This window comes from Pelodiscus sinensis, chromosome 1 (genome assembly GCF_049634645.1).
Source record: "Pelodiscus sinensis isolate JC-2024 chromosome 1, ASM4963464v1, whole genome shotgun sequence".
Classification (NCBI taxonomy): Eukaryota; Metazoa; Chordata; order Testudines; family Trionychidae; genus Pelodiscus; species Pelodiscus sinensis.
Window position 1 is genome coordinate 266,799,650 of NC_134711.1, and position 11,115 is coordinate 266,810,764.

The window sequence follows — 11,115 nt, forward strand, 5'->3', positions numbered from 1 at the left end:
AAGAACAATTGTACTACTTTAAATTACAGAGCAGGGAGTGAGAGAACATTCTGGTTTTTAAGAAAGAATTCTCCATTTGCAAGTGTGGTCTGTCGAAAAAAGGCTGAATTTGAAATACCACAGTTACATGACTCTTTCCTAGTGAAAGTAGCATTGATGCGGTTGTTTCTGCAGTATTTTCAATGAAATATCATGGGAACAATCTGTCCCTGTGACATTTTTGGTTTGGCCTTCTGATAGGAAAAATAGGATAAATGAAGAGAAGAAAGAGAAATAGCAAGAGGATTGTATGTGTGTGTGTGTGTGTGTTTATACGTGAGTGTATCAGGTAGGAAGACAAATAATCGGGATGGAAGAAATGAGCTAGGTCTAGAAGCTGGAGGGAAAGTAGAAGAACAAAGAAAAAAGTAGACTAGAAACAGCTTGTAGCTCAGAAAAAAGACAGAAACAAAGAACTTGCCAGGGAGAGATAGCGAAGCAGAAAAACAAAACAGAAAGGCAAAGAAATAAAATTAGAAATTGTTGGATCAGTTCCTTCAGGTTTGTCAGCAATAGAGTTTAGAACCGCCCCCTGCCAGTATGTTTCATAATTTGAACCTGAACTCTGCTATATACAAGATGGATCCCACTGAACTTCTGGCAAACACAGCTTTTAGAAACCTTGTGAGTGATTCATTAACATTGCTTTTGTACTTAAGTGACTATTTATTAATGCTTTATACTATCTTTTTAGATTGTTTTCATAAATATCAGAGCTATCCCCTTTTCTATTATTATGATAACAAGTGTGGCAGTTTGGGTTAATAATCAAAAGAGCACTCAAACAACCTGCTTTTAGCACAGGCCTCTTTCTCTTCAGCGCTGGTTCATATCTTACTGCATTTTTAATTTTGGACTTAAATTGGTGAGCCTTTGAACGATGCTGTTTCAAACGATGATGGTTCTCAGCATCACCCTGAGACTCAGTGGAATTACTCTGATTTTTAATGACCAAGCTGAGGCCTAGCTTTTCTTTAGAGCCGTGTTGTGAGTATGTGTGTGTGCACACGTGTGCATATGTATAGGGAGCCAATGAATGGGAATGTGCAGGCCAGATTCAGGTAGAATGCCTTGGACACTGAAGGGAATGTATGTACCATGCTCCTTACAGCTCTCTTTTTTAAAAGCATCAAATAGTAATGCAAGGATAGTGAACTCTTAGCCACACCCCTAGCCATGCTGGCCATGCCTATTTAGGAGAATGGAGCACAAATGGGCAGAGTCCACATTCTAATGCCCTGAGCAGGTTATAGGTTGTGATGGTGAAAACACTCTGGCTACGTCCACACTGGCAGCTTCTTGCACAAGAACTCTTTTGCGGAAGAGTTCTTGTGCAAAAACTCTTCCAGAAGAGAGCGTCTACACTGGCATGTGCTTTTGCGCAAGAGCATCCATGCCACTGTAGATGCTCTCTTGCGCAAGAAAGCTCTGATAGCCATTTTAACCATAGGGCTTTCTTGCGCAAGAAATTCATGTTGCCTGTCTACACTGACCTCTTGTGCAAGTTGCGCAAGAGGGATTATTCCTGAGTGGGAGCATCATAGTTCTTGCACAAGAAGCACTGATTTCATACATTAGAACATCAGTGTTCTTGCACAAGAACCTGCGACCAGGGTAGACAGGCAGCAAGTTTTGGTGCAAAAGCGGCTGCTTTTGCGCAAGATTGTGCCAATGTAGACACAGTCTCTGTGTTCTAAGTATACTACATCTTTCACCATGGCTGTAATAGGTGAAGCTGCCCCAGTGGAGAATTATGCATCTGATTTTTCCTCATGAAGATGCATTTTATGAGGTGACATTAACTGTGTCAACAAAACTCCCATGACCTATTGCAGAAATGGATTTACCTGCAATCACAGGTACAACATAACCACTCACGCTAATGTTATAGGAAGTGTTGTTGTGACTTGAGAGGCTTAGAAATCATCTACAGAAAATACAATAAGGTGTCCAGTGGCACCTTAAAGACTAACACAAGAGAAGGCTGGGAGGTCTGCTACTACCACTGCGAATAGAAAACGTAGCGTAGTGGTGGTCAGAGACTCTTTTCTGAGGGGGACGGAGGTGCCCATCTGTCACCCTGACGTATCTCGGGAGGTATACTGCCTGTCGGGGGCCCGTATCTGAGATGTTACAGAGGCATTGTTGAGGATTATCCAACCCTCTGACTACTACCCCATGCTACTCATCCATGTGGGCACTAATGATACTGCGAGGTGTGACACTGAGTGGATCAAGAGTGACTACTGGGCTCTGGGAGTACGGGTGAAGGAGTTTGGAGCACAGGTGGTATTCTCCTCAGTCCTTCCTGTCAAAGCTAGGGGCCCAGGCAGAGACAGGTGCATCCTGGAGGTGAATGCCTGGCTGCGAAGCTGGTGTCACCAGGAGGGCTTTGGCTTCCTCAACTACGGGATGCCATTCCAGGAAGGACTGCTAAGCAGGGATGACGTTCCCTTTTGAAGAAGGGGAAGATCCTATTTCGATACAGACTGGCTAACCTAGTGCGGAGGGCTTTAAACTAGGTTCGACGGTGACAGGTGACCAAAGTCCATGGGTAAGTGAAAAACATGGAGACTTGGGAGATGGGTCAGAAATGGGAGGGAATGTGGGCTATAATAGAAGAGAGAAAGGAGGGACAAGCCAGAACTAGGAGGCAAGATCAAATCAGTATATTAGGGTATGTCTACACTACCACCCTAGTTCGAACTAGGGTGGTTAATGTAGGCAACCGAAGTTGCAAATGAAACCCGGGATTTAAATATCCCGGGCTTCATTTGCATCTTGCCGGGCGCTGCCATTTTTAAAGCCCTGGTAGTTCGGACTCCGTGCCCGCGGCTACACGCGGCACGGAGTAGGTAGTTCGGATTAGGCTCTCTAATCCAAACTACCGGTACACCTCGTTCCACGAGGAGGGGAACACTTCAATCTTCCTGGACACACAATTGCAGATCTAAAAGTAGCCATCCTGCAGCAAAAAAACTTCAGGACCAGACTTCAAAGAGAAACTGCTGAGCTACAGTTCATCTTTAAGTTTGACACAATCAACTCTGGATTAAACAAAGACTGTGAATGGCTCGCTAACTACAAAAGCAGCTCCTGCTCTCTTGGAATTCACACCTCCAGATCAGCTGCTAGAAGTGGGCCTTCATCCTCCTTGATTGGATCCTCGTCATCTCCAGCCTGATCCTGGCCTGCATATTTATACCTGCCTCTGGAAATTTCCACTACATGCATCTGACGAAGTGGGTCTTTGCCCACAAAAGCTTATGCTCCTACACTTCAGTTAGTCTATAAGGTGTCACAGGACTCCTCGTCGCTTTTATTAAAATGTACAAACTCGTGGAGATGGACATAGGAGACGGAAGTGTTGAGAATCTCTGGGTTAGGCTAAAAGGGGTAAAAAACAAGGGTGATGTCGTGTTAGAGGTCTACTACAGGCCATCTACCCAGGCGGAAGAGGTGGACGAGGCTTTTTTTAAACAACTAACAAAATCATCCAAAGTGCAGCATTTGGTGGTGATGGTGGACTTCAACTATACAGATATATGTTGGGAAACTAACACAGCGGGGCACAGACTATCGAATAAGTTCTTTGACTGCATTGAAGACAATTTTTATTTCAGAAGGTTGAAAAAGCTACTAGGGGAAAAGCTGTTCTAGATTTGATTTTAAAAAATAGGGAGGAACTGAGAATTTGAAAGTAGAAGGCAGCTTGTGTGAAAGTGAACATGAAATCATAGAGTTCATGATTCTAAGGTATGGTAGAAGGGAGAACAGCAAATTAGAGACAATGGATTTCAGGAAGGCAGATTTTGGTAAGCTCAGAGAGCTGGTAGATAAGGTCCCATGGGAAGCAAGACTGAGGGGAAAAACAACTGAAGAGAGTTGGCAGTTTTTCAAAGGGACATTATTAAGGGCCCAAAAGCAAGATATTCCGCTGCATAGGAAAAATAGAAAATATGGCAAAAGACCATCTTGGATCAACCAGGAGATCTTGAATGATCTAAAAATAAAAACGGAGTCATATAAAAAATGGAAACTAGGACAAATTACAAAGGATGAATATAGGCAAACAATACAGGAATGCAGGGGAAAGATTAGAAAGGCAAAGACACAAAACGAACTCAAACTAGCTACTGGCATAAAGGGAAACAAGAAGACATTCTATAAATATATTAGAAGCAAGAGCACAGGGTAGGCCCATTGCTCAATGAGGAGGGAGAAACAGTAACAGGAAACTTGGAAATGGCAGAGATACTTCATGGCTACGTCTACACTGGCCCCTCTTCCGGAAGGGGCATGTAAATTTCATGAGTCGTCGTAGGGAAATCCGCGGGGGATTTAAATATCCCCCACGGCATTTAAATAAAAATGTCCGCCGCTTTTTTCCGGCTTTTAAAAAAGCCGGAAAAGAGCGTCTAGACTGGCCCCGATCCTCCGGAAAAAGTGCCCTTTTCCGGAGGGTCTTATTCCTACTCCCCGCGGATTTCCCTACAACGACTCGTGAAATTTACATGCCCCTTCCGGAAGAGGGGCCAGTGTAGACGTAGCCCATGACTTTTTTGTTTCGGTCTTCACTGAGAAGTCTGATGAAAGAATTCCTAACTTAGTGAATGCTAGTGGGAAGGGGGTAGGTTTAGAAGATAACATAAAAAAGGAACAAGTTAAAAATCACTTAGAAAAGTTAGATGTCTGCAAGTCACCAGGGCCTGATGAAATGAATCCTAGAATACTCAAGGAGCTGATAGAGGAGGTATCTGAGCATTTAGCTATCATCTTTGGAAAATCATGGAAAACAGGAGATATTCCAAAAGACTGGAAAAGGGCAAATATAGTGCCCATCTATAAAAAGGGACATAAAAACAACCCAGGAAACTACAGACCAGTCAGTTTAACTTCTGTGCCAGGAAAGATAATGGAGCAAATAATTAAGGAAATCATCTGCAAACATTTGGAAGATAAGGTGATAGGGAACAGCCAGCATGGATTTGTAAAGAACAAATCATGCCAAACCAATCTGATAGCTTTCTTTGATAGGATAACAAGTCTTGTGGATAAGGGAGAAGCGGTGGACGTGGTATACCTAGACTTTAGTAAGGCATTTGATATGGTCCCGTATGATATTCTTATCAATAAACTAGGCAAATACAACTTAGATGGGGATACTATAAGGTGGGTGCATAACTGGCTGGATAACCATTCCCAGAGAGGAGGTATTAATGGTTCACAATTCTGCTGGAAAGATATAACAAGCGGTGTTCTGCAGGGGTCTGTTTTGGGACTGGTTCTCTTCAATATCTTCATCAACTATTTAGATATTGGCATAGAGAGTACACTTATTAATTTTGCAAATGATACAAAGCAGGGAAGGGTTGCAACTGCTTTGGAGGAGAGAGTCATAATTCAAAATAATCCGGTCAAATTGGAGAAATGGTCTGAGGTAAACAGGATGAAGTTTAATAAGGACAAATGCGAAATGCTCCACTTAGGAAGGAACAATCAATTTCACACATACAGAATGGGAAGCGACTGTCTGGGAATGAATACGGCAGAAAGGGATCTAGGGGTTATAGTGGACCACAAACTAAATATGAGTCGACAGTGTGACACTGTGGCAAAAAAAGCCAACATGATTCTAGGATGCATTAACAGGTGTGTTGTGAGCAAGACACGAGAAGTCATTCTTCCACTCTACTCTGTGCTGATTAGGCCTCAGTTGGAGAATTGTGTCCAGTTCTGGGCACCACATTTCAAGGAAGATGTGGAGAAATTGGAGAAGGTCCAGAGAAGAGCAACAAGAATGATTAAAGGTCTAGAGAACATAACCTTTGATGGGAGACTGAAAGAATTGGGCTTGTTTAGTTTGGAAAAGAGAAGATTGAGAGGGGACATGATAGCAGTTTTTGGGTATCTAAAAGGGTGTTAGAAGTAGGAAGGAGAAAACTTGTTCTTTCTGGCCTCTGAGGATAGAACAAGAAGCTATGGGCTTAAACTGCAGCAAGGGGCTTTAGGTTGGACATTAGGAAAAACTTCCTAACTGTCAGGGTGGTTAAACACTGGAATAAATTACCTAGGGAGGTTGTAGAATCTCCATCTCTGGAGATATTTAAGAATAGGTTAGATAAATGTCTATCAGGGATGATCTAGACTGTACTGGGTCCTACCATGAGGGCAGAGGACTGGACTCGATGACCTCTTGAGGTCCCTTCCAGTCCTAGTATTCTATGATTCTATGATTAGGGCATAAAATTTCATGAGATTCAACTTGCTTCCTGTAGCCAGACAGGAACCCCCCTGTAACATCCATTTTTGCTTGCCTGAAGCATACAGGGCGCACACAGCAGTAAGATGCCTTGACAGAAGGCCCAGATATGCTGGCTGCTTTGACCCTGGATGGCTGTAAACAGAGATATGCCAATTGCTGACCAAGAGGCTGCTAAGGAGTGCCCTTGACTGAAACCTATATTGATACGAACACACAGCCGTCGCCGGGGGAGGAATCTCCTGCCCAGTAAAGAATGTCCAGTACTCACAATTTAGTTATCTCTCTTGCAAGTGTAAATTAACTTGAAACTCCCTTGTAAGAATTGGCATCACAAAGCCAGACCAACACAATTTGGCATCTTAGATAAGAAAGAGGATACGGGCCCCTGTGGGTATAAAGATGGGTCCAGCAGCACACTTACTCTGAGCGTCAATCTACCATCTATCTGCTGGTTGGTTTAGGTGATTGGCCTCCCGAGGTTCCACGGGAACGCCCACCTCGTATTCGTCTTTCCTACGAATTGAGGGACCGGCCCTGGCCTGATACGCTGGAGTCGAGAGGCACAGAAGGGGGTAAAAATTGTACCTGGATGTGGTCCTTTGTCTTAAGTGTACAAATAGACTTAGAGCTCTTTAAAGATTAAGCTGTCACTTGGTACCATTATTTCTATTTTCTATCTTTATTTTCTTTGTAACCATTTTTAAGATCTATATTTGCTAGTAATTAAGAAATAGAGCAATAGCCATTGTAACCATATGATTTATAAGCTTCTTTAATAAACCTGTAACTGTTTAAGTTTTAACCTGACTCTTTCAGTTGCTGTAACAGAACCAAGCACAATTTAAAAAACTCCAGCCAGTCATAAGGGACAGATACAGGCAGAGCTGGGCATTTGGATCGTGTTGCTTCCAGAGGACAGATCCATGGGGCATCTCTCAGACTTCCAGGTTGCCCGCTGCAAAGGGATCATGTATCCTAGCAGTCAAAGTCTGAGATGTTATAAGCTCTTCCTATAAACTCTGGGCGTCTGTCAGCCTGTTGGCTGCCCTCCGCGAAGGGATCCCGATCCTAGCGGACTAAGACACGGACGTTAAACTCCTCGGGGCACCCGTCAGCCTCCCTAGGCTGCCCGTTGCGACAGGACCTTGTGTCCCAGCAGTTGAAGATTCGGGTGTAACACACACACACGCACACTGCCCTGACCATCGGCCGACACTTCCTTGAAGTGAAAGCAAGTCAGGAATATAAGGATGGTGCTGTTCAGATAGCTAACACCCAGTGTTCTTGTATAATTGGTTCAGACTTTGTCTCATGACTCTTTTGTACAAGGATGCTGAAAATGGTTTTATTCAGTCTACAAGGGCATCAGAACCATCTTCAGCACCCCATTGACAATCATTGTCAACAATGAAAACAACTTTAAAAAAACAACAACAAGCAGTCCTCTGGCACCTTAGAGACTAGCAGAAATATATGAATGGTGTCATGAGGTTACATATATTTTTGTTAGTCTCTAAGGTGCCACAAGACTACATGTTGTTTTTTTAAAGTTGTTTTTAAAGTTACAGACTAACATGGCTATCCTCTGAGACTACCAACAATGAGCTATTTTCTTGCACAAGCAGGGCTTTTTGGGTTTCACTCTGTTACTCTCTTTTTCAACTCACTCTTTTGATTTTTTTGTCAGTTACTTATGTAATTTTAACTAGATATCTTAGCTTTTAATTTTGGTTCAGTGCTCAGGAGTCAATATCTTTCTCTCATGTCAACTCTGTGTGTAGTATGTCTAAATGTCAAGATTTATTAAAATGCAAGAATATAAAAAAATGCTAGATCTGAACATCTCTGAATTTTCTCAGTTGAAAGTTCTCTTAACTTCATGGATTGCTGTATCAGGTCTACAGTGATCAAAATTGAACATAATTCAAATAAAATCATAAACCATTCTCCCCTTGGGAGGCAGTATGGCCTAGTGGTTAGACCAGTAGTTTAGGACTTGGGAGATCTGGCTTCAGTTCTTTCATTGAATTTCTACACAACCTTATATAACACGTCACCACTCTATGCTTCAGTTTCCCTGTTTGTAAGTTAGGCATAATGATGTTTACTTTCTTTGTACAGTGCATTGTGATGTATAACACTTTTAACCTACATAAAGCTAGCATTTTGGCTTCTCACAGATTAATCTATTTATCAACTAAACAGTCAGTTTCAGAGCTTGAGACAGAAGTCTTATGGGCACCCAAATAAAAATAACCAGAAATGAAATGTAGAAAAGCAGCAGCAATTTACCCAAATCCCCCCCAAGTGCAGCAAGTTACAGTGCTATAAAGCACCAGTATAAACAGACTCTCAGAGCTGGAAGCTCATTTAGCTGGCAATGGTGCTTTGATTGTGAGGCAGTGCTTTAATGTTCTAAGTGTAGACTTAGCCTCGGCAGGAATAATACCAATCTGACATATATTAGGCAAACACTTCATAATAAACACCACTACTTAAAATGGACGCAAAAAAGTTGATAGTCTTGTCTTGAAGATTAGCATAGCTCTACTGTGATCTGATGGGGCAAAAGGAGAAGGGGATTCTAGATTTTAATGGCCAGAAGCTCCACCTTCACCTATCTCAGTTCTCCTGGCATTATTTTAAATTCATTGTTTCGGTGATTCAGTACTGGCAAAATTTCTGATTTCTGCAGAACTCATTCTTCAGAACTAATTGGCTTACACCTGGGGCGCAGATACAACAGTTGAGCCTGTCCAGTTTCTTAGAAACCTGTTTTTCAGGTTTCACTCTCACAATACTTCTATGGCCATTTTAAAAATAGAAAAAATATAGAAATAGTTGACTCAGTGTGAAACTAATTTCCTTTTTATCGTGCCATAAAAGTTATTTTGAATAGTGTCAACATACTGTCAAGCTAGAGGACTTCTTACTCTGACTCCTGTAACCCTCTGGCTGTGTCTACATTGGCATCCCTTTCCGGAAAAGGGATGCTAATGAGACACTTTGGAATAGCAAAATCCGCGGGGGATTTAAATATCCCCTGCGGTATTTGCATTAACATGGCTGCCGCTTTTTTCCGGCTTGGGGATAAGCCGGAGAAAAGCGGCAGTCTAGACGTGATTCTCCGGAAAATAAACCCTTTTCCGGAGGATCTTTTATTCCTACTTTCAAGTACTTTCAAGTAGGAATAAAAGATCCTCCGGAAAAGGGTTTATTTTCTGGAGAATCATGTCTAGACTGCCGCTTTTCTCCGGCTTATCTCCAAGCCGGAAAAAAGTGGCAGCCATGTTAATGCAAATACCGCGGGGGATATTTAAATCCCCTGCGGATTTTGCTATTCCAAAGTGTCTCATTAGCATCTCTTTTCCGGAAAGGGATGCCAATGTAGACACAGCCTCATTGTATAAGGAGTAAGGGAAGTTGGAGGAAGAGTGCTCTATTTTGAAATAAGTGCTGTGTAGATGCTCCCAATTTTGAAACAAGCTATTTCGAAATAAGATACACAATTGACTTGAAATAGCTTATTTCAAGTTAAGCTCTGCAGTGTAGATGCACCAGGAAAGTCAGAGGAAGAGCGCTCTATTTTGAAGTAAATGCTGTGTAGACACTCCCAATTTTGAAATAAGCTACACAACTGACATAATTCAATTAGCATAGCTTAGAGTTAAGCCCTGCATATAGATGCACCTGTAGGCTACACTATGTTTCAAAAGTATTTCAAGAACTAAAGGAGTAGTACTTAATTGCTGTAGCTTTCAGTATCTGATAGATGCTGTGATAGTTTCATTCTTTCAATGACAGGAGCTCTGTATGAAAGAAACTCTCATAAATGAGAATTGAAAATGAATGTTGAAAACTTGCTTGTGAAGTTTACACTACTCTGTGCAGAAATAACCATTGGAATGGTAAATTTAGCTCTTGAAGTAAATGGGAATTTTACCTAAATGATGACCTAGTATAAATGACTATAGGATGGGCTTTAATTTTGGTTCACAATAAGAGCGGATTTTTTATTAAAATAAGGGGAAAACCAGACTGTATTTGTGAAAGAGAATGCATGCAGAGTTCTCTGTAACAAATGACAGATTTCCCTTTGAAAATGTTTTCTCCATATTGGTGCTGAAGTTGGGGTGCTGTTTTCTGCAAAACTCTGGGTAGCATGTGTGTGTGTTATTAATATTTGTGTTTTAGTTTTCCAGGACTTGAAAAATCCACTACCCCTCCTACCAGCGATAAAGTATAAGTCTTCCCTAGAGAGGATGGGGAACTAAAACACTAATTTCTTCAGAATTTAAACTTTTATTTAAAGAAAACAAAGCTTTGAGTCTTTATGGTGGCAGTAATAACCATCTGAATGTCAACTGAATGTAAAGTAATGAAATATTGACTTAGTGCACAGATACTGGTTCTTATGAAATCATAGAAATGTCAGATTGGAAGAGACCCTCAGAAGGTCCCCCTGCACTGTGGCAGGACCAAGTATTCCTAGACAGTGTTTGTCTAGCCCAGGGGCAGGGAACCTACTGTGCACCAGCTGCACATAGTTCATCAGCATTAGCTGTTGGCAGGCTGCCAGATAATTTGTTTACCTGAGCATCTGCAGGGACGGAACCTCAGTGCTCTCATTGGCCATGGCTCCCCACCTGTAGTCTAGGCTGTGCCTAAAACCCACCACTGATGGGAATGTCATAATCTCCCTTGAAGCCCTGTTCCAGTACTTGGCTATACTTCTTGTTAGAAAAAATGTTCCTAATCATTACCCTAGTCCCCCCCTTGATGCAAATTAAGCCCATTATCTTTTGTCCAAC